The sequence below is a fragment of the Schistocerca gregaria genome, chromosome 2 (assembly GCF_023897955.1).
Source record: "Schistocerca gregaria isolate iqSchGreg1 chromosome 2, iqSchGreg1.2, whole genome shotgun sequence".
Classification (NCBI taxonomy): Eukaryota; Metazoa; Arthropoda; class Insecta; order Orthoptera; family Acrididae; genus Schistocerca; species Schistocerca gregaria.
Window position 1 is genome coordinate 162,786,473 of NC_064921.1, and position 25,494 is coordinate 162,811,966.

At 44.3% G+C, this 25,494-nt stretch overlaps 1 protein-coding gene across 2 annotated transcripts in view; it reads left to right on the forward strand.

Moving 5' to 3' along the window:
* The window catches only part of LOC126336587 (disks large 1 tumor suppressor protein), a 4,198,467-nt gene that overhangs the window by 4,140,519 nt on the left and 32,454 nt on the right, over positions 1-25,494 (forward strand). The gene's annotated exons all lie outside the window — the stretch shown is intronic.

The window sequence follows — 25,494 nt, forward strand, 5'->3', positions numbered from 1 at the left end:
TTCTATTTGCACTTTGATGTTGTGTTATTCTTGCCTCCTCCTGATGTTCTTTTACTGCATCGATACGTTTTATTGTTTCAGCATTGGGTTCGGTTTGACTTTCGTAGAATTTCAGAAAACTGTGTCGTGAACGTCGTTGGTTCCGATCTTTTGATGTACCCATAACATTTTAGCCTGCTTTTGTTATTCGAATAAATGTGGGTATACTTCTCAATTTCCTTATTCGTTATTAATCTCTCTATTTTCTCTTCAGTATAATTTGCACCTACATTTTTCATGATTAATATTATTATTTATATTTGTACAGTATCTCTGTTTGGTTTGATAACTGTTGTTTCACAGTATTGTGTATATTGAGTTGCCTTTTTCGTCACAGATATTTCTTGTAAGTCTGAAGACTGTGTACGTCTGATAGCAACGAATTTCGCGTTTGTTAGTCCGCTGGTGAGGACAATATTGTCATCGAAGCAATCTTTTCTCGTCTTTGTCATTCCCTTATTCTTCTTTCTTCGTATTGCGGGTGCTTTTTTCTTCACGGTTATTCCAGAACAAGCAGTAGCGTTGTTTCTGGACTTCCATGAACTGTTACAGTTTCCGGAGGACTGTGTTTTAAATTCTCTCCAAGGTGAAAAAGGATTTTCTAAACAAGGCAAGGGAAAAATAAAGACCTCCGGTCGCTTTTCATGCGCACCTTCACTCTGACTGCTCTGTTTATGTTCTTGGGGGAGAGAGAGAGAGAGAGAGAGAGAGAGAGAGAGAGAGAGAGAGAGAGAGAGAGAGAGAGAGAGAGCCAGGTGCGCTCTCTGTGGCAGAGGTGGAATTATTAAAAACCCTGGCCACGTCACCAACAGACTCTACGCTGGCACGCCCGAGCTACTTCCACACCCGAGCTACCTCCACACCCTCTTAAGCCGTTCGCATGGGAGGAGAGGAGGTCGTGGACGAGGAGCTGGTAGAGTTTCGTGACGTCACAACGTAGAATTCCACGTTCCAGAGCTTCCGAAGCGTGAAAGACGGAATAAGGTACAACAGATTTTTGTTCTTTGGAGATAAACATGGGTATTAAGATGCAAGATAACTTTTTAGGTCAGAAGCAGAACTTAAGAGACGCCATGTTGGATCACGTTATTGACAGTTCAAGCTGTATTTGGTGGGTTTTATATTACAACATACATCGTATGAATGTGTGCTATTTCAGGGGGCACCATTACATTGACAGTCTGTAGAAAACGCGTAGTTTTTGGTACGATTCGTTACAGTTAAACGTCAGTTATTGATATGTTGGCGGTTAAAGCCTGCAGAATATCTTACCATCAAAGACAATGTAGATAACAGTAGTTTGCAATAATGTAGTGAATGAAAGTGTGGAATTGTTGTTCTCAAGTGTAATCGGTTTGCATCCTCTTATCTGCAAATACTTTTTATTTACCTTTACGCTTCCTAAAAAATTCTGGGAATTTCTTATTAATTTAGTAGAAATGTGTTGAACGTACCATGTAATATGGATCAGTGAACTGCAAGATTGCTTTCTTTGTTACTGCCTGATACTATATCAAGTATTTATTGACTCATCCATCCATCCAAAACAACTTTACAGATTGTAGTATAAATAATGTCTTCATAAATACTGTGTGTGATTGTGTGCACTGAGTCACGTGTACGCTCGAGCTACTGTCTTGATACAAAACTTTTCTTTCCATCCAGTATCACTTTGAAGCATATTGAAGATCTTATTTATCTAAACTGCAGACAGAAAAGCGTGGCTAGCATGTGAATGAGAAATGTGCTTTTCAGTGAAGAACACGTAACGAAGTTCGCGTCCATTTTCCTGACAAAAACTATGTAATTTGTGCGTCAGACAGATGTAGCCGACATCTGCTTCTGGAGAGCGCCGCTGTGGTCGCAAATTACGATGAGGAGCACGTTCCGTGTGAGGTACGGGTGTACCGGTTCGCATCTGGGCTTGCGCCAACCACGATGTAAAACGTGTCTGGCGTGCTTCATTATGAGAAACGTGTCCCACGTGAGAATGGTTTAACGATCTGCTGCGGCCGGCTGTTTCACTGGACCTCGCGAGCTCTTGCGGACTAGCCACTCCCATCGACACAGTTATCGGCCATTGGTCCGCTGGTCGGCGGATTCCTGGGTCCTGCCAGAGCGCGAGTAACATTCCTCGGAGACAGTTCGTCTTTAAAGTCCCTCGATATATTTAACGGTTTTTGACAATGCACATAGCTACATTTACATCTATTCCAGTACTGAGGAAGCCACCTGACGGTGTGTTGCGAAGGGTGCTTGTGATACCATTAGCTGATGGCCTCTTGTTCCATTCGCGAATGGCACGTGGCAAAAATGATTGTCGGTAAACCTCTATATTAGCTCTAATTTCTCGAATTCTCTCGTTATCATTTCGTTGACATATATGGGAGGAAGAAATATGTTGCCCTATTCTTCGCGGAAGGCGCACACAGCAATTCAGTAGTGTGTGATGCACACCACCTCTCATTTAGCGTCTGCCACTGGTATTTGTTAAGCATCTCCGTAACGCTCTCGCGCCGGCTAAACCATGCCGTGACGAAACGGGCGCTCTTCGTTGTGTCTTCTCTGTTATTCTTACCTGTTAAGTGTCCCAAATTGATGAACAATATGCAAAAATCGGCCGAACAAGTGTTTTGTGAGACATTTCTTTCGTGGATGAGTGAAATATCCTTAAGATTCTTCACATTAATCTCGGTCTGTTATGTTTTTCCTACTCTTTGTGTTCTCTATTCATTCCATTTAAGGTCATTCCGAATAGTTACTCCTAGATAAGTTACAGCAGTTCCTGTTTCCAGTACTTTGTCATCAGTTGTGTAAAGTAATGGACTGTTTTCTCCTATGTATGTGCAAAATATTGCAGTTTAGTTACGTCCAGGATCTACTGCTACCTCGTGCGCCATTCATCAATTCTCTGCAGGACCTCTTGCAAATCGCGAGTCTTCCGATCTTGCTACCGTCTTGTAGACAAGCGCATCATATACGAAGAGTCTTTCGGAGCTCCCGACACATTCTACTAGATCGTCTATAGACTTTATGAGCAGTAACGGTCCTATCACACTTCCTTTGAATAAGCCTCAAATCATTTATACCTCTGTAGATTTTGTTCCGTTAATAGAGGGGGGAGGTTTGAGATTCCCGTTAAGAGCGACAAGTGGAGTTCTATCTGCAGGGAAGTCTTGAGTCCAGTCTCAAATCTGTTCCAGTAGTCCGTTAGCTCGTTTATTTATTTATTTATTTCAATAAATAGCACTGGGAACTATGTAAAATGTCTTCCTCACGTCAAGGAGGCGCCAGCAACCTCAGCACCGATGTCTACAGCACTGTATATCTCGTGGAGGAACAGAACGACCTAAGTTTGGCAAGACCTCTCTTTTCACAATCCATATAGATTTCTGTAGAGATGATTTTCGTTTTCCAAAAGCGTCAAAAAAGCAAAACATGTTCCATAATTCTACAACAGACTGACGGCAGTTACGTGGGCTGTCCTACGACCTGTCTGGAAAACGGGAATGAATGCCTCTTTCCAGTACTAAGCGGCGCGCTGAGTGGCCGGGCGGTTTGAGATGCCATGTCACGGATTGCTCGGCGACTCCCGCCTGACGTTAGTCCCCTCCTCGGGCATCAGTGTCTGTGTTGTTCTTAGCGTAAGTTAGTTTAAGTAGCGTGTAAGTCTAGGGACCGATGATCTCAGCAGTTTGTTCCCGTAGGAATTCACACACAGTTGAACATTTGTAACAGTACTAAGCGACTGTATTTGATTTTCTGTTCCGCCATCATTTTTCTCCATATTTGCCATTTCCGTGTTCGTACGAAGATTGAAAGGAGGGACTGGTTTACTGCCTTCAGCGGTGAAACAGTTTCGGAAAACCGAATAAGGTATTTCGGCGAACTGTCACCTTTCGTTTCAGTGCCAGTATAATCAGTGAGTGCCTGAATAGGTGATTTGGAGCCACTGAATTTTTTTAAACTAAAATATCTTTGCGTTTTTTAATTAGTTCGGATGAAAAAATTTTACATGTAAAGTCGTTGAACGCTTCTCTGTTGCTCTCTCTACGCTCATTTCCTCTTCGTCGAACTTCGGTTTGTCACTTAGTTTTTAACAACTCTTAAATCTCTGGTACTCTCTTCGCCTGCATAGCAGTCTCCTAACACGACTATTAAACCACGGTGGATTTTTTTAATCCCTTAAGACCTTGCCTTGTCCAAGGCATATTGAAGGATACTTTAGATTTATTTCCATTTCGGCTCCAGGTCTTCGTTCTCAGCGCCGAACATTGGATGTTGACTACCCAGATACTCAGCAATTTGTATCCTGCCACTCTTGTTAAGCAAAAATGTTTTCCCGCCTTTCTTAACAATCTTCGTAACACCAGTGGTCATTATTCATCGCTTCTGCTAGCTTTACCACTGGATAGCTGTGACCAGCTTCACTTTGCGTTGTGTGGCAACAGCGACGATTTCACTTTTGGTTCACCATGGCGTGTAAAACGGCCGCCATTCAAATGGAGATTGGAAAAGAAAAATATAAATCGGTTTCGGCGTGACTTAGCAAGCAGCGTTCTTACTTCAAGAGGGCAGTTACGTAAAGATCAAATTTCGATGTCGGTTTGAGTGATCTTGTATGAAACGCACGAAAAGGATATGCTCCGAACCAATAGAGAGATAACTGTTAAATAACAAAAATTCAGTGAGTCACTGAAAAATTTTAGTGAATCCATAGATCAAAACAATTTCTGAGCGTTGCGAAGGAATACATTTTTAATATTCAGTCACTCACGAGCACAGCTTGAGTTCCCGTGTATAAATGTGTAATCTTTCACTGTGTGATGGGTTGCAGTCGCAGAGATGTTAGTGGTTTGCTCACGACTTGTCCTCCACCCATAATGACAGGTTTCTCCTGTTGACGTGGTTGTATACCACATAATATATTTCAGCGGCCCCAGAGAAAGCAAGAATTGGCTGATGGGTTTCTCCTTTTGATGTGGTTCTCTACCACATATTATATTGCAGCTGCCGCAGAGAAAGCAAGAATTGGCTAATTTCTGTTAGCACTCCTCCTTGCAGTTGTAATGTGCGCTTTGTGGCGCTGGTACCCATATCCGGTACTTTTCCCGCTCGCTTTAGTGCGCTCTGTGGTGAACGTGAAAATGGGCGACTGCGCCCGACGCGATGTGGCTTACGTTCTGTAGGAAGGAAAATCCAGTGACGTAATAGCAAACGTAGAGTAGTACATAGCGCAATGATCACGTGCGTCTTAAAATTCTGGTCTTTCCGGTGCCGCTTTGGGATCTTCAGTTCCGTGTTCACATTGCTTACGTCAGGGCTTCTCAGGGTCTTTGCACCAGCGCATCGCGTAATGCAGAGTGCAGAGAACGGATTAGCCGCTACGTTGACGACGGTCAAACACCCACTCCTCGATTCTCTGCAATAGCGCTGTCTCTCTATTTCCTTACACTTGTCTCGTGCGCTCCGCCTGTCCAAAACGTCACCTCTGTTTTCTTAGTCATTGCCAAATGTTCATGTGCAGTGGGCGGAGAGCTTAGTTTATGGGACAAGATTACCGGCGTAAAAGAGACAATAACTACATTCCTTTACATGTGGGTCGTCGTTCAACCCACAAAAAAAAAAAAAAAAAAAAAAAAAAAAAAAAAAAAAAAAAAAAAAAAATTGCCGTGTCGGTAATATCTGTGGACACTCAAAGTGCAATGGAGTACACTAGGAGGTTATCAATTTTTGCTGCCAATCGTTCGTACAAATTCCCGACATTGTCGCTGTTTCGCCAAGAGATTGTCACTCTGAACTATGGTATTCTGTTGCATGCGAGAGCTGAAGTGGGATTCGTTTTCTCTACTGCGTCCAACAAAATATTCTTTATTAATGGAACTTCCGTAAGCGGCTTCCGAGCTCTTTGCTAAACGTAGAGTAATTTAATAACTAGCTCTAAGAGTCCTTCCGCATCGTCCATCATCTTCTTCGCCCTAAAGTAGAGGAAAAAAATTGTGTTAGGGACAACAGACAATACAAGCGAAAACGAATACACATTTGAGAGGAATGTAAACGAACTTCAGTTTGTTTAGGTGGTTCTTTGATCAATATAACCATGCAAAAGTAGTGGTATAACCTCATTTGTGGGTACAGAATTCTATCTGACTCCCTTAATTCCTCCGCTCTGGCGTCCCCTGTGATTTCACTGTACTTTGCTGAATGCAATTTGCTGCAGTGTCTTTCAGTAGACGCTTTTCTTAGACACGTAATTACCGCACCGCAGATTAGACAGTCGGTTTTATCGTCACGACTAATAAAGAAGTTCCCCCTCTCTTTTAAATGGTTTTTCGGAAATCTTGTATTTTTCGGAGCAGATTGTTCCATTATTCTAGTAATTGTCTTGCGCGTTGGTGATTAAAATTCTTCCGGGTATTATGCCATGTCATTGCTAAAAACTAACAACAATAATAAACTAAAATCGACGTTTCGCCCAAATTGCGACGGCCTTCCTCAGGGCCGCGGAAGCCTACGTTCTTAAGTCTTGCGCTTATCTACTTCTGTTGAATAAGTCACCTATCAAAGCACTCGGCAGCGCACCTACGGCGTCTTCACTATATAAGCCGAGTTGATGAGAATTAATCCAAGCTGGACCGATGCACCATACAAATACTCCCTGCACCTACTGTAGCTTTCCACACAGACTATTTTCCGTGTGCCAGAGCCCCTGGCCTACATGCTACCGTGTTAATTGGATGGATCTTTTCAGACCGCATCGAGTCACTTGCATCGTATACAGAGATGTGTTCCATTAACCTTCTCTTTTCCCAGAGGGTTTGGACGTACAGTAGCTCGAGGTGAAAGCTTGTAATAAATCTACAGTCGCCTTTATTCCACGAACAAAGCAGTGCGAGTCCGCCCCGTTAGATACACCGTTGAGCTCCTGTGTATAGCCCCCTTTCGGGGTTGGGTCACCCTTCTGCGTCGTGACACATTCGCCCGCGACTGAGAAGAAGAAGAAGAAGAAGAAGAAAAGACAGCAAAATGAAACGGGATCGTTTCTCACGTGCATGTCTTGGCCTTCTTCTCGTGGCGGACCCGGCGAAAGCACCATCGACCGTAGGGAGTGCCGTGTCGGGGTCACGTGGAGGTCACCGCGGTTAGGCGGGATTGTGGGAAGGGGTAGGGGGGGGGGGGGAGGGAAGATTAAGGGAAGAGCACGGAGGGGTCTGCACCGTGGGAACCGACGCGACCTGCCGCAATAGCGACGGGCGAGACAGCTTGGGTGCGTGCGTCACTCCTTATCAATACCCAGCGACCACGTGTTGCGTTCCCACTGGTACACGTGACACGCCGTTACACCGGATGGCGCCTCCTTTGTTTAACTACACCCCCGCCGTCTCATCGTAGACTCGAGAGAAAAAGACGAGTACATTATGTTCGAGTATAATGACTTTTATGGAGATTAGAAATCCATTCTGTAGGAATCACCTTGGTTTCCGAAAAAGACGATCGTGCGAAACCCATCTCGCGCTATTCGTCCACGAGGCTCAGAGGGCCATAGACACGGGTTCCCAGGTAGATGCCGTGTTTCTTGACTTCCGCAAGGCGTTGGATACAGTGTCCCATAGTCGTTTAATGAACAAAGTAAGAGTATATGGACTATCAGACCAATTGTGTGATTGGATTGAAGAGTTCCTAGATAACAGAACGCAGCATGTCATTCTCAATGGAGAGAAGTCTTCTGAAGTAAGAGTGATTTCAGGTGTGCCGAAGGGGAGTGTCGTAGGACCGCTGCTATTCGCAATATACATAAATGACGTTGTGGATAACATCGGAAGCTCACTGAGGCTTTTTGCGGATGATGCTGTGGTATATCGAGAGGTTGGAACAATGGAAAATTGTACGGAAATGCAGGAGGATCTGCAAAGAATTGACGCATGGTGCCGGGAATGGCAACTGAATCTCAATGTAGACAAGTGTAATGTGCTGCGAATACATAGAAAGAAAGATGCTTTATCATTTAGCTACAATATAGCAGGTCAGCGATTGGAAGCAATTAATTGCATGAATTATCTGGGAGTAGGTATTAGGAGTGATTTAAAATGGAATGATCATATAAAGTTGATCGTCGGTAAAGGGGATGCCAGACTGAGATTCATTGGAAGAATCCTAAGGAAAAGCAATCCGAATACAAAGGAAGTAGGTTACAGTACAATTGTTCGCCCGCTGCATGAATATTGCTCACCAGAGTGCGATCCGTACCAGGTGGGGTTGATAGAAGAGAGAGAGGAGATCCAACGGAGAGCAGCGCGCTTCGTTACAGGATCATTTAGTAATCGCGAAAGCGTTACGGAGATGATAAACTCCAGTGGAAGACTCTGCAGGAGACACGCTCAGTAGCTCGGTACGGGCTTTTGTTGAAGTTTCGAGAACATACCTTCACCGAGGAGTCAAGCAGTATATTGCTCCCTCGTACGTGTATCTCGCGAAGAGACCATGAGGATAAAATCAGAGAGATTAGAGCCCACACGGAGGCATGCCGAAAATCTTTCTTTCCATGAACAATACGAGACTTAAATAGAAGGGAGAACCGATAAAGGTACTCAAATTACCCTCCGCCACACACCGTCAGTTGGCTTGCGGAGTATGGATGTAGATGTAGATGAATGAAGGGCTGTTCGCTGTAGTTGCACACGTAGCTGCCTATGTTCTCATTTGTGTTCAATGCTGCGGCAAGATTTTCGTAGCCTGCAGTCACGTGGGAGACGAGGATTACCACCTTAGATTTCAAACAGAAGGGCGGCTTCAGAATATCTGTCCCTCCTACTCCCGGGGACACTCGCGTGCTACACCCACAAACACGGCGGGTCACTTCACAATTGCTGTTAATGTGTAACGCGGAGCATAGTGTGACGGGACCGCCGCGAGGTATGTCAAAGTGCTAAATGCTCTGTCGAAGCTGATTTCAAGTGATCAGTGACTGAACTGTGGCAGACGACGCGCCTTATAGCCCTGAAATTAAACTCGTTTCTTAAGGTAATCACGAGCTCGTGATGTGCAGCGTATTCGAGGAAGCGGCGATCAACAATGTGAGCAGAACGAGAATAACGATCGCTTTGTTCACGGCGATTAAAGCTAACCTCTACGAGAAAACTCGGGACAGGAAAAAATCCAGAGTCAGCGCTCAAAGCAAACTGTAACTTCTCGCTACCATTGGTTACCTGAAACTATCCTCACACTGGCTACGCGAGCTGCCGCGCCTGAAATTGTCAAAGAGAAACATGTTTTTCAAACAAGGCTTTGGAGTCTTACGCGCCGGTATCCTCTAAGTTGGTAAGCGTGGCTACAAACAGCGTGCAGAATAGCCTGTAGGTGGCAGCATAGTGCACATGCACACATACCGTCGCAATTTCAGTATAAAGATGGCCGCCCCACTTGCGACTTGCACCAGGGAAGAACAGCGTTCTATTACTCGTTTTTTTTTTTTTTTAGTGAAGGTGTGAAACCTATTGAAATTCATCGACGAATGAAGGTTCAGTACGGCGATGCATGTTTGCCACAGCAGCATGTCTACGAATGGTGTAGGAAGTTCGCAAATGGTATGATTGCAGTGGAAGATGCTCCTCGTCCAGGTCAGGCACAAAGAGTTGTGACTCTACAGAACATTGCAGCGATTGAAGCCATAGTGAAGGAAAACCGCTAAGTGACACAATGACATTGCAGCATGTTAACAGATTAGTCATCGGTCAGCACACCACATTGTGCGTGATGTGCTCCAGTTTCACAAAGTGTCTGCAAGATGGGTGCCAAGGCAGCTGACTCCTGGAAAGAGAGAACTACGTGTTGATACTTCTGAAGAACTACTTCGGCACTGTGAACGAGAAGGTGATGGCTTCCTTGCAAGAATCATTACTGGGGACGAAACGTGGGTTCACTTTCTCTAACCGGAAACGAAGAGAGCGAGCAAGGAATGGCTCCATTCCTGATCACCAAAACCAAAGAAGTTTCGAACAGAACCATCAACAGGGAAGGTTATGCTGACTCTCCTTTGGGACGAAAAAGGGGTCATTTTGGAGCATTACAAGCCTAGAGGGACCACTGTCACCAGTGCATCATACACAGATCTAAAAAATCATCTGGCGCCTGCAGTCAAATTAAAACGACGTGGATTGCTGTCAGCAGGTGTCCATTTGCAACATAACAATGCAAGGCCCCACACTTCCCGTACAACAGTTTCAACAATCACGTACCTACATTTTGAGTGTCTTCCTCATCCACCATACTCACCAGACGTTGCCCTAAGTGATTTCCATATGTTTGAACCAGTCAAGACGCAGTGGGAGGAAAGAAGTTTCGTTATGATGAAGAGGTACGCCACGCGGTGCATGAGTGGTTTCGCGGACTACCAAAAGATTTTTTTTTCTAAAGGAATTTATGGACTTTGTAAGCGCTGGAGGACTTGCATTGAGCGTGGGGGAGATTATGTTGAAAAGTGATCCAGCTTTGTACCACTTCTGCACAATAAATAATATTTAAAAAATATTCAAGGTTTTCATGTGACTCACCCTCCTATTTCATCCAGCTATTGACAACAGCCTTTGTTACTGTGCACTAAAAGATAATATACAAATACCATGTTCTTGATTTATGGTATATTTGTATAGCGATGTCGGCATATCATGAAGATCTACTCATCCCGTATTACAACTCTACATTTGAAATGTAGATGATCTTGGTACGGGAATATGCTCTTTCCTGTCCTATCCCACTCTTTTGCCTTGTTCTTTGGCTCCACACGTGTTAAAGAAGATAAGAGTAAATCATTTGTTATCACACGACTTGAAATGATGAACTTGCCTGTTCTGTGAACTTGTGAACCTATATCATCTCGTCCTTGCCCTTTCTTATCCTTTTCATCAGGAAGAGCACATTGGTTGAATCTTTCACTCCTCATTAATCTTTCACTCCTCATTAATCTTCCACTCTTCATTAGGCTCTGAGCAACACGGTATTGTACTGTATGTTAACCGGAAACATAGAAACGACGTAGAGGCCTCGTCTCCGCCTCAGCCGCAGTGGCCCGCAATCCCACGACGACGATAACCCCTTTCTGTAGTGGTTGTTAAGCATTCCTTCTGCTTTTAGTTTCTACAATTTTTTGAGTTTCGTTCCCATTGCTGCTGGTTTTCATTTTCGTTTTTTACCTTTTCCTAAGTCACAGACCGGGCGCTAATGACCATAGCAGTTTTGCACCCTAAAACGAAAACAAAAAAAACCGCGACGACTACCGCAGTCAACTTCACCTCTCCGCCGCCCCGCACCGAACCACTCTTTCAGTGTTATCGTGCGATTCGGCCCCCGGTGGAAACACCCCCCCTCCCCCACACCAGGGGACGTCTCACACCCGACGAGTGTAACCCCTATGTTTGCGTGGTAGAGTAATGGTGGTGTACGCGTACGTGGAAAACTTGTTTGCACGGCAATCGCCGACATCGTGTAGCTGAGGCAGAATAAGGGGAGCAAGCCCGCATTCGCCGAGGCAGATGGAAAACTGCCTAAAAACCATCCACAGACTGGCCGGTTCACCGGACCTCGACAAAAATTCGCCGGGCGTTTTCGTGCCGGGGACCAGGCGCCCTCCCTTCCCCCCCCCCCCCCCCCCCCCTCCTCCGAAAAGCCGTGCGTTAGACCGCAAGGCTAAGCGCGTACGACGCGAATAAATTAGCGACCGTTTTCCAATACTTCAGTTAGTTTGGGCACAACATTGCAACCAAGACCATTTGCAAGTATTCGCTATGCCGCCTTAGAAGTTGCAGATCAGAAAGTCGTACCAGCCATATGGGCGACCACGCCTCATCAGTGAACACAGTCGGAGGCTTGCCCGGTCTGTGAAGCAGCATGTGCACTGATCTGTGGCCGATCTGACGACAAAGGTGAAGCAATGCTGGTGTAGGCACAGCTGTTTCCGATCACACCGTTCAGCGCACATTACTGGGCCTTTTTTTTTTTTTTTTTTTTACATGATTGGTACGACTTTCTCGTATCCAGTCGAGCTCCTGAAGATGGGATTTAGATTGTGAAATCCGAGTCGTGTGTACAAAAGTAGTCAAGTACAATTGGAGTGAATGTATTCACATCGAAAAAGTTCAGTTTTATGAAGTTCCATGTTTTCGTAATATAAAAAACGGGAGGGAGATAAGGATAAGAGATAAGGAAAGGACAGAAAAGACTTTGTCTATAATAAAGAATACAGCCACCGTTGATCTTGATTTTACAATTGCCATTGCCGACTTTCGCCCATATATACAGGTACTCATCAGTATTAAATTTCTTCTTCTTCCTGGTAGACAAAACAAATGGCATACTGGGAACAAGAGTATCATAACACTGTTTGGCCTACAGTCCTGTAGTCTCAGCAATACTCAAAGTCTTCCATGCCAAAATATTAGCATCTGGAAAAGCTTCAAGGCCACCATAATGAGCATTACTGCCCCAAACAACAGCCAAGGTCAGCCATGTCGAACCACCAAACACAGCCTGCAGATCACAGGTAAAGTTCAGGTGCAAACCACGAAAAACATTTGGTCCTCCAATCAATTGCTGTTTATTAAATTGTCCAGCCGAGTCAATATCAATCGCCTTCAAACTGCGATACACAGGTACACTGCGCCGCCAGCGACGACGGTTCAAATGGCTCTGAGCACTATGCGACTTAACTTCTGAGGTCATCAGTCGCCTATAACTTACAACTACTTAAACCTAACTAACCTAAGGACATGACACACATCCATCCCCAAGGCAGGATTCGAACCTGCGACCGGAGCGGTCGCTCGGCTCCAGACTGTAGCGCCTAGAACCGCACGGCCACTCCGGCCGGCACCCGCGACGACAGTAACCACGTCGCAGAGGCATTGCTGTGGCCCGTTAACTCAAGTGAACGTATATTTCGTAATTTGTTTGTGAGTCATTGCCGTGAAGGCATGTAAAAAAAAAATTGCACTGTAAGCATCTCCAAGATTTACAACTGCAAGGAGAGCGGCGTGAGAGGAAGCACTTGTTTAGTGCGCAGTTTCTGAGGAACGAGTGCGGACAGAGGCGGAACCAAAATACGCGGCACTAATTACTCGCCACTTGTGCCGGCGCGCCTCGCTTTGAGACCGGACAAGCTCCGCCGCGGGCGACCGCCGACGGCCGGGGCGCGCACTTGACCCGCCGGTCTGTCCCGGTGCCTCTCGTCTCCGGCGCCCGGTTTGTCTCCCAATTAGTGACCCGGACCCGCCGTCTCCTCCCGGCAGCGCTTCGCGCGTCGCAGCCACCTTCTTGAGACGAAGCACGTCGGCAGCTCGGAACGCAGAGTCCCTCCTTCGTTTTGCGCCTCTGTATCGGCGCCCATTCTACGAACGCACACGATACACTGCCGAGCCAAAGCATCGCGTTGGTTCCTCTTCGGAACGCTGTAAGGTAGCGATTTTGTGCGTCATGCATTGGTAAAGTCCTTCGTAGATTTCAGATATTTACACACAGGTTACGCAACTTCTTAAACTACGGCTGGTAGATACTGAGCGTGGAGCTGTCTCCAGGAACCGCCTCACGTGTGTTCCAACGCGTTCAGATCACGTGTATTAGGTCGACAATATTATGGAAATGGAAGAGGATGTAGATGAAGATGGAATGGGAGATACGATACTGCGTGAAGAGTTTGATAGAGCACTGAAAGACCTAAGTCGAAACAAGGCCCCGGGAGTAGACAAAATTTCATTAGAACGACTGACAGCCTTGGGAGAGCCAGTCATGACAAAACTCTACCATCTGGTGAGCAAGATGTATGAGACAGGCGAAATACCCCCAGACGTCAAGAAGGATATAATAATTCCAATCCTAAAGAAAGCAGGTGCTGACAGATGTGAAAATTACCGAACAATCAGTTTAATAAGACATGGATGGAAAACATTAACGCGAATTTTTTACAGACGAATGGAAAAACTGGTAGAAGCCGACCTCGGGGAAGATCAGTTTGGATTCCGTAGAAATGTTGGAACACGTGAGGCAATACTGACCTTACGACTTATCTTAGAAGAAAGATTAAGGAAAGGCAAACCTACGTTTCTAGCATTTGTAGACTTAGAGAAGGCTTTTGACAATGTTGACTGGAATACTCTTTTTCAAATTCTAAAGGTGGCAGGGGTAAAATACAGGGAGCGAAAGGCTATTTACAATTTGTACAGAAACCAGATGGCAGTTATAAGAGTCGAGGGGCATGAAAGGGAAGCAGTGGTTGGGAAGGGAATGAGACAGGGTTGTAGCCTCTCCCCGATGTTATTCAATCTGCACATTGAGCAAACAGTGAAGGAAACAGAAGAAAAATTCGGAGTAGGTATTTAAGTCCATGGAGAAGAAATAAAAACGTTGAGGTTCGCCGATGACGTAGTATTTCTGTCAGAGACAGCAAAGGACTTGGAAGAGCAGTTGAACGGAATGGACAGTGTCTTGAAAGGAGGATATAAGGTGAACATTAACAAAAGCAAAAGTAAAGGCGTTTTGCTATTTGGGAACAAAAATAACTGATGATGGTCGAAGTAGAGAAGATATAAAATGTAGACTGTCAATGGCAAGGAAAACTTTTCTGAAGAAGAGAAATTTAACATCGAGTGTAGATTTAAATGTCAGGAAGTCGTTTCCGAAAGTATTTGTATGGAGTGTAGCCTTGTATGGAAGTCAAACGTGGACGATAAATAGTTTGAACAAGAAGAGAATAGAAGCTTTCGAAATGTGGTGCTACAGAAGAATGCCGAAGATTAGATGGGTAGATCACATAACTAATGAGGAGGTATTGAATAGAATTGGGGAGGAGTTTGTGGCGCAGCTTGACTAGAAGGTATCAGTTGGTAGGACATGTTATGAGGCATCAAGGGATCACAAATTTAGCATTGGAGGGCAGCGTGGAGGGTAAAAATCGTAGAGGGAGACCAAGAGATGAATACACTAAGCAGATTCAGAAGGATATAGGTTGCAGTACGTACTGGGATATGAAGAAGCTTGTACAAGATAGAGTAGCATGGAGAGCTGCATCAAACCAGTGTCAGGACTGAAGACCAACAACAACAACAACAGCAGCAGCAGCAGCAGGTGGCCAAGACTTCAACTGGAGATCACATTCGTTCTCCTCAAGCCACTGTAAAACGATTCTGACCTTGTGACATTCACAGTTACCCTGCCAAACGATGCCACCGCCGTCGGAGATGACATTGAGCATGAAGCGAGGTATGTAGTCCACAGGTGTCGTGGTTCCTTCGATTACTACCTCAAGTCCCATTCAAGCACAAGCCCGCATCCGTAGCGCGGTGCATGTATCGCCTGGGTGACAGCGTTTCAGGACACGTCCATCGACCCTGGTGTAAGAGGAAACGTGATTCATCTGACCAGACGTCACGTTTCCACTGACACATAGCAGTCGTAATTAATGATGTCGTTCCGTCAACATGGGAACACATAGGGATTCGGAGCCCCATGTCCAACACTGTGCGCTGAACGCTGTGCTCCGAAGCACTTGTACCTGCGCCGTCATTTTGCTGTGTTGTTAGGTCTGCCACAGGTTGCTGCCTGTCCTAGTTTACAGAGCGGGCAAACCTGCAACCTCCATGTCCTCTGATTAGGCCTGGACGTGCAACATCATGATACCTACTCGCGGATTCGTCACGCTACAATCACCTTCCACGACATTAGCACACGAACAGCTATCCAGGTTGTTTGTTTCCGAGACGCTCCTTCCCAGGCGCTGGGGTATAACAGTCTGTCCGCTGTCAGAGCCGTTTATATCAGTGGATATCCCAATTTGCGGCCTGTTTAGTCGTTTGAATGAATCCACATTCGTCTCTGCTACGCTTAAACATTTTCCCTACCGCTTGCCATCTCGACAACGCCACCAGGCGAAATCAAATCTTGCGGTGGACAGTGGTCATAATGTTTTGGCGTATCAAAGTGTATTAGGGCACTTTCTATTCTCTTCAGAGTATTCATACAATGGTTGTGTTGTGGTCTTCATTCCTAATACTGATCTGATGTTATTATCCATGCTAGTTTATGAGGCATTCACCGTGGCTTGTAATACACGCTTTCCTTCTTATTTTAAGTGTACAATAGATGTGTGATAAAGTAGGTCTAAGGAAGTATCTATAATACAGGTTTTGTTGTTTGTCTCCTATTGTTAGGTGAAATATACTTTAGTGCTCAAGCTACTAAAGGTTTTTAACAATTTTCAGTTCAATTTCCGATTTTGTATTGTGTCTCATTCAGATCTGTTTTCCGCTGGAACTATATTTAGTTACCCTGTACGATGCAGGATGTCCTATTCTTGATACGTATGTGCACTATCACTACACACAGTTAATTTTTCAAAAGTTTTTTTTTTAAATAAATGTGTTCATTGTGTGCTTTCATTGCCTATAGTATTGCCAATTGTCTTTTATTTGTGTTTTGATGATTGTAGGCCGTTCAGCTTTCGTTCATTTGTCGTGTGCCGCTGTGTGTTGTGGGGGAGGGTACTGGGAATAAAGAAGGAATTTGTAAACTGGTAAAATTGGTTCCCCTCGACCGATTACGTGCACGAGCGTGTGCGTGCGTGTGTGTGGCCGCTCTTTCTTTCCTCTTTTGTTAAGAATCCAGCTGATGGATGCTCATACCTCGACGTAGGCAGGACAGTGAACTTAATTATTTTTGTATATATAATGTCGACATGGTTTCAGAAATTTGCAGTTTCATGGGAATCTGAAGTGCCTGTGCAGTATCATATTTGTCTGCCGATACCAGGGTAGAGACTATCCATTAAATGTTTTCCCATATGGGAATTACAGTAAGTGAAAGAGTGCAGGTTAGTGACACATGGACGACGACATTCGAAGTTTGGGTCCGGCCGTGAAGCGTGCACGATAGCCGAAATTGGTAAGGCGAGCTCTCGCGGCAGGTGGGAAATCTAGGTTCGAGCTCCGGTCCGGCACAAATTTCCAGTTTCGTGATTCCAGTCTACAGGTGGAGGTTGCCCGTATTCTCACCTGCTAATACATTTCCTGAATCTGAAATGACTGCAGGTCATCTGAAATTTTAAAATTTGCTGCCGCTGCTCCACGAAAGCTCATGCTGCGTCAAAAGTTACGCAATGAAATATGTTATTTGTGTTTTTTCATTTTATCCATACTGGGTGAGAGGTCGTGGTAGTGAATGTCAATGTTAAAACATATATAGGCTCAACCACTTGTTTATAGTGTAAAACACTAAGACTGACGCGTTTCGGAAGTCAAGCTTCCATCATCAGAATAATAAAAAGTAAAAGAACCTGTTAAAACTCCCTAAAATGGAACATGCACCAGGCACAACAACATTGATAATGTTCCATTTTATAGAGTTTTCACAGGTTCTTTTACTTTTTTATTATTCTGATGATGGAAGGTTGACTTTCGAAACGCGTCAGTCTTAGTGTTTTACACTATAAAAAAGTGGTTGAGCCGATATATTTTTTAACGTGTTCTTTATGGCCTTTTCCAGAGTAAGACAGCAGAAACCTTTAAGCCATGAGGTATACGTTACCTTCTACTAATTTGTTCTCTGCAGTGAAACTATTTTTGTAGCGACAAGACGAAGAACTTATTGATAATAATATTTGGTAGGATCGACTACTTCCGATTTTGACACAAGGGTTTTTTGTATCAGTAGCCTCTGTCTTTTGTAGACAGTAGTTACCGGACAAGGAGAACTTGAAAGAGAAGTTAACTTCTGATGATGCGTAAGTATGTCCTGAAATAGTTACCATTCTAAACTGCGCTCATTTCAAAGGGACCAAGTCTAGAATCTGTTACCTGTCCATATTTCCTGCGAAATGGGTTCCCAGAAAAGTCTGCGCCCGCATAAGACAGTCAGTAAAACAAAATTATCTCCTCGCACTCAGATCCAATAAATAGCCGCCAAAATTACAGATATTCGTTCATATCAGACAGCTCTTGAGGGTAACCCATGACTAAACGACTAGCTTATTTTAGCAGTTGTAATTCGCTTATGCAATAGAGACAGACACAAATTACTCTCTTATTTAAGAGTGATATATTTTCTTTCTTTACCAGAATTTTTTCTGTGAGGGACAGAAATCCGATTCATACTTCCGTAGAATTAAATACAGCAAAGAGATCGGTTCATACCTCGTTTGGTTACCAGGAGTACGCAGCTCCAGTCGGAAGGCACCTCTCTTCATTCGCTGGACCGAAATTTTATCTCTTTAATTGGTCCACCTTCTTTCGAGAAGTTGAGTAACAACTTAAATAGCTACCGATTCTCTCTCTTTCTTTCTTTCTCTCTTTCTGTCGTTCGCGCGCATGCTATCGGTCGACATGCCCACTAAATCCCGAACTACTGGCCCCACAGCATTCTCCAGTGTCGGAACGGGAGAGAAGAGAAAGGAGGAGAGCAGGGCACGGTGGTATGTGGAACCCAGCACCGCTTGCTATCGCCACCTGCCACTTGTTTACTTAGTCTCGACTGGTTCGTAACAAACAGCTCAACTCTCTCACCTCGTGGGGATGTTGTCGGCGGCGGGACATTCAGCATTTGTCGGTGGGGAAAACGATGTGACGCTCGTAGCTTTGTAACCTAGTTTCCAGTCAGACGTTCCACATTTCGACAAACATGTTGTAAGAAGTGAGAAAAAGTATGGCCTCAGTAGAGAGGCCAATTTTTAATGATACGTGAAAAACGAATTGGTAGATTATATAAAATACTGAACAAGGTTTTAATTCTTTAAAGCTGTTGGTCACAGAAGATGAGTGGTTTAATTTAATTCCGATGTATTTGCAACTCAGGGAGCTGGTCTTCAGTCGATGAGTATAGTTAAGAGTTTAAACAACTTCGGCAATGTTTAATCTAGGTGGTAAAATACTTTTCAAGAAAAAAAGACAGAACACTTGCGATTAGGATTCACACTCTGAGGGTTCCGTGTAAATGTAATTACGTATACAGATGATGATGATGATCGTTGAGAGGGAAGGCTAGGTTAAAACAGACTGGAGAACCCTTAGCTTTAGTGTTAGTCCACCAGGCACGTCGTGTCATTTATAAGTTTCAATGGGCGAGTTTGCGAGCATAAAAATATGTCAAATACATGGCCGTATCTTTTGACTGCATTGACTTAGAAACTTAAGTAATTTACAGCGCCAAGGGACCAAAGACCTTAGTTGTTTTTTTTTTTTTTTTATTACAAAAATAGCTCCTCCACTGTACACGATGCCTTAACACATGTAGCAGTGGTCTGCCACTTGACATGACGCCCCACAGACGTTTCACATAATCAGTTGTCTGTTACTGACATAGACAAACCGAGTGTAGCTTAGACGGTTTGTTACTTATTAGCAAATAACAAACGTAGCTAATGGTGATTAGGGCATGATCGATATGTATACTGCCACATTCAGCATTTCTCTTCTTCCTTTGGCTATTGTACTGTTTGTGGATGAAGTAATGTCTGCATATAATATGAGTTATACAGAAATACTAATTTCCTTTGCTAGGTCATCATAGTCTAGATATATTCGAATAAAAACATGATTTACAGCAGCTGTTCGATTACAATGAGTATTTAAGCCTTACTGGCTGGTTTGGTGTTCCCTCTCGGCGATTCACATATGGATATGTCCACATATGTTATTGAAAATGAGCTTAATCTCTAAACTACCGAATAGGTATAATTAAAATATTTTGACCCAACACCTTCGTGAAAATGTCTGTCTTTGTTTCGAGAAATTCTGGAACCTCAGAGAGATTCCTTACATGGATTTGATACGATTTTTACAAGCAGCTGATTCCGCAACGCTCGAGTGTCCCTTGTGTGTCAGTACGTGAGATCTGTCTGTTCTTCGTTTAGTTGCGGTTGCTCTTACGCTTCTCCACTTTACTATCACATCACCTATATTCGACTTGGGCTGCTTAAGACGGGTTGAAATGTCCGTGATGGATTTGTTAGTAAACTGTTGTCGGTGACATACCACACTGGAAGTCAACGACCTCTGCTGATCGACACATTCTGCTGTAGCTTCTTCTCTATTCACAACACACTACTTTCCGCCTCCTTGCATGCTGGTAATGTCCGCCTGTCGTGACATTCGGGGATCAGTTCCGCATCACAGTCAGATACTGTAGATTCTTTTCCTATCGACGTTAAAATATTTTTCTTTTTCCGAAACAATTTTCTTGCTATTGTCTGTCTACGTTTTATATCCTCTGTGCTTCTGCCATCGTCAGTTGTTTTGCCGCCCAAATTGCAAACAGATTCTACCACTTCTAGTATAGAATTCCTGATTTAATTCTATCAACATTAAGGTAATTCGACTTCACCACACCACTCAAGTTTCACTGTTGTTGGTGCTCATCGCATAACCTCTTTTCCAGGCGCTATCCATTCGTTTCAACCGATTTTCCAAATCCTTTGCCGTCAGGTTACATACTAAAACATTGCTGCGTTTGACGATAGTACTGTCCGTATTAGTCCATGGTCAAAGGTTCGACATACTTTTTTACCGCTAAAAACACACACACACACACACACACACACACACACACACACACACACACACACACAACGCGCGCGCGCGCGCGCCAAGTCGTCGTTAATAGCTGGATCGCTGCGTTGAAATCCAAACACATTTCCTGGTAGCTCCCGCAACGAGTCCAAGTCAGTTATCGTTGTTGTCAGCTGTGCACATGTCAGAAGCCCAAGTAATGACGACCGAGTTCCAGTACAAAGAGTCCGTACGGTATCAGTCGACCTGGCTTGCTAATTTGCGTCTTCCTTCTACAAACCACTGTGAAGTGATGGGAAAGGGCGATTCCCATTGTACCACATGTTAGTTTCTTCATGTTCCATTAAAGTGTGGAGTGGGGGAAAAAAATAATTAATACCTCTGTGGGTGATAAGTCTAAAAATTTCCTCGGTGTTCGTACGGGAACGCGGACTGATATGAAATAACCGTCTATATTGAGAGAAATATGCTGTGGGCACTATAAAGTGTAGATTTTTTTAGACAGCCGCCAGGGAGGTGTTCGGGTGGTTGTTACGCCGTCCTCACACGGGAGGAGTTAGTTAACATTGAGGTAGAGCTGTAAAAGTTTTGCGACGTCACGTCCTGCTATTTCGCGTTGAGGAGTTATTGCGTCACGTGAAATGCAAAATAAGTTCTGCGTTACTTCGGCAACCAACAGGAAACGTGAAAGCTCTCCACGTCACAAGCAGAGTAAGCAGACGCCATACTGTATGTCATTTTCAGTTGACACCCATGTGAGAGGTTTTTTGTTATAATATACCCAATGATTATATGCCCTTTCTAAGCACAAGCACAATAAGCATCTGTAGAAAATACGTCATTCTTGTTACGAAGTATCGCAATAAAATGACGGGAAACGCCAAATTGGTATTTAAAGAATTTTCGCGTTATGACACGTGTGTTACGAAAGTAAGATATTTTATGCCAACAGCACACTGAAGATTAATCAAAGTCCCGTCGTTCATGGTAGGATTTGTTATAATTATAATGCCAATTAATAGCATGTCGGGGATTAAACCCTTCGTTAAATTATAACATGAAATAGGTCGTCCATTGTAAGACTTCAGCGTAGTGTAATTGGTTGAGGCTACGATACAGTGTGTAGCGGGTTCGCATCCCTGTGTATCCAGTCTCTCTCTCTCTCTCTCTCTCTCTCTCTCTCTTCTCTTCTCTTCTCTTCTCTCATCTCTTCTTTTTTTCTTTTCTTTTCTCTTCTTTTCTTTTCTTCATTCTTTATTGATTTATTTATTTATTTTCGTCCACCTTTGCGTTTCTTGAAAGATTATGGAACTTTGTTGTTAAATTAATAGAAATAATTCCTATATTACTCGATGTTAAGTAAATATAAGTGCACTGTGTCACATGAGTTATTTTGTCCGATTTTCTGAAGTTTTATAAGCTATTGTCTTTACTGACTGTATATGGAACTTTCTGTTTTGGCTTACAACTTGTCCATGGACATTAAAGGCTTAATTTGTGTCTGCCACAGACAAAACATCATGTCTAGCATATGGACAAGGGAGGAAATTTGTGTCTCAATAGAGCTGACGAAAGGACATTACGCACATCAATTGTCGTAAACAATCTGTGTGGTTTGCGAGCCAAATAAATCCGACAATGCCACTCGAGACAGCTGGGAGCGCAGATCATATTAACCAGCTCATCCCGTGCGAGGACGGCTTACACCGAGCCGAGAAGCGACGCAGGTTTCGCCTGCGTAAATAGGCAGCCCGGCCAGCGCGCGATCCTGGCTGGCTGCCGACGTGTGTGCGTTAAGGCGAACTCCCACAGCGCGTTATAATTTCCTTTGCAAATGGCATGTTCTGGAAAATCAATCATCTGTTTTATCTATGACTTTGCCTATTTCATTTCATATCTTCAAAAAAGATTACACTCAGATATTCACATGAATTGACTGATACTAATTATTGTTCATAGGTAGTGTCGTCATTGGATGCAAGTTTCTTTTCTGGAAATTTGTGGTAGGGTGTTACGGGAGCAAACTGCGAAGGTCATCGGTCCCTAAACCAACACACTACTTAAACTAACTTACGCCATGGACAAACACACACACACACACACACACACACACACACACACACACACACACACACACACACACACACACACACACACGCCCGAGGGAGAACTCGAACCTCTGACCGGGGGATGGGGGGGGGGGGGGGGGGGGGGGCGGTGCACGAACCGTGACAAGGCGCCCCAGACCACGCGGCTACCCCGCGCGGTGCAAGCTTCTTGCTCTTTGCGTGTGCAGCTCACGTTTTTCAGAATTTCCATGGATCTCTTCTGTGGCTTAGACAAACCTATCACAATTCGTCCTGCCGCTATTTGTACGCGTTCAGTATCTCTTGTACTCCTACGTGTGTGCGAAATAATAGAAACCCACAAATATTTTAAAGCTACAAACCGGCGGGACGATGATGGAACAGATAGGAGCTGGAAAAATTCACATCGTTTAAAATTCCTTGAATGGCGAGTAGGAGGAAGAGGAGGAGTAAGAGTACTGATATCTGCCCTGAAGCAGCGCCCTGCCGTGTTAGAGCTGAAGCAAGCAAGCCAGCAGGAGGGGCGAGTGGTGTGACGTCACACGTGACTGCAGTGGGACGAGGGCCCTCGTGTCTTGGCTAACAAGGCGCCGTGCCGCCACTCGATAAGGCGCCGATGTTGCAGGGTGCAGGCGAAGACGGTGCTTTACGTGGCCTTCATACTGCTTGCTGCATGCCGCGTCCGCTGTTCACGACAGCCCGCTACTTAACGGCTATCCTCCGCACGTCAGTCTTGTCACATTGCCGACACTATAACGGTGCAACTCGTCTTTCTGTATCTGTACGTGCGTCAAGGGCCGTTCCTTTCGGGCTTTTCATTTGGGCTTGACATGTTACTGGAAGGAACCGTCCCATGTGCAGATATGCTGTGTATGACACCAGAATGTTGCGGCTACATCAGGCGTATGAGGGCGTTAGTGTAAACTCGAGCCGTCACTCGAGCTTCCTTCACGCGAGCGACTTCCCTGTCTCTCGACTACTCGTGACACGTGTCTACTGCAGCGCCCCTGGCGTTCTATTCCTGTACTGAGACTCGCTTGCCACGAGTGGTCATTTCCGTTTAGATTTCAGCGACAAAACGTCTTATGTTGTGAGAGCTGCCTGCTGTGCAGTTTGACGCTTTAAGTCTGAAAGTGATGATATAAACGACAACCCGTTTTACGAAAAAAATAGAAACACTGTAACATAATGTTGGGAAAAGCAACGATAATAGTAAGCTGAGAGGTGATCAGTTATGGCGTACCTCCTAATACCGTGTCGGATCTCCTTTCGCCCGACGTAGGGGAGCAATTCGACGTACCATGGACTCGATAAGTCGTTGGAAGTCCCCTGCAGAAATTTTCAGCCATGATGCCTCTATAGCCGTCCAATATTGCGAAAGACCGCTATGGTCGCGGGTTCGAATCCTGCATGGATGTGTGTGATGTCCTTAGATTAGTTAGGTTTAAGTAGTTTAAGTTCTATGGGACTAATGACCTCAGAAGCTAAGTCCCATAGTGCTCAGAGCCATTTGAACCAATGACAGTTGGGCATTACAAGGGCAATGTTGCAGACCATCTGCATCCCTTTCTGTCATTAGATTAAGCCGGAAGAGACGTTTCAACAGGACGATGCGACATGTCCCTGCTCTTTGATTGCACACAGGTAGCTTGATTGACACTGCAGTGACCTCATGACCATGGCTTGGCCCCACAGACCACCCGATCTTGACCCAATGAAGAGTCCATAGAAGGCTGTCTGTTCCCGTGTACGCTCAATGAACTCCAAACCAACTACACAAGAACAATTATTCTGGGTAGAACTGCAAGACGACTGGATCAGTATTTCTCCAGAACCATTCCAACACATGGTAGAGCCCAATCCTTCAAGTTTTATTAAATTTCTGAGTGTTTGCGGAGGAGCAATTCGCTGTAATCCTCACATCCAATGCCTTCCCAAAACTTTTGGCCACCCGGTGTATCATAACTACGAGATCTGACAACTCAGCTCCGGTGACGGTCTCTGGCTTTCACATCCGTTATGAGCTTGCCTCGGATTGTCGGAATTTATTCAGTGTTGTGACGACGTTGCCTGGGTGGTTGCGTAAGACTCGTGTATTGCAATATAGTGCTACGTATGGAGAAACTCTCACAAAAAAAGAGCATATATGTTTAATCGTCTTTTTTATTAATTTATTACTTACTTGCTTATGAAAGGTCCCCCCATATGCCATTACCACCGATCCACAGTGAAGCAAATTCAAGTTTAAAAATAACGTTGAAACCTGCCCCGAGGCAGACCAAAGAGCGTGCATATTCTTGTTGGCTTGTCTGCGAGAACAGCAGTCTCTGATCGAAAACTATTGCGTTAACTATTTTTTGGCCATTAGTAAAAGGGTTTCCATAGTATCATTGGTATTTAGAGTTAGAAATTCTATAACTTTTTATTTGCACGAAAACGTTACCTTCCTCACTTAAAATGTCGTAGTAATTTCCGTCTTCTTTTCCACATGCAACGATAAGGCAAATCATATTTAAGTGCATGAAAAATGAACATCTGAGCGTCATGCATAGGTGACTAATTTTTGTGAAAGAATAATTCGAAGTTCTTTTTATAAGTATATTTTACACATTCTCATGAACTGTACCACAACTGAACCAACAAGAAAAGTCATATTGTGAACACGTGCGAACAACAAGAAGCTCACGAATGTTGTAAGTTTTCGTTTGTATACTATTAGTACAGAGCTTACATAAAATGTGCAGAATAGTTTTAACGTGAAAGAAGTGCAAGTATTTACAGTTCGTGAGGTTCCATTTCATTGCTCTCTTCGCTGATGATTATTTCTC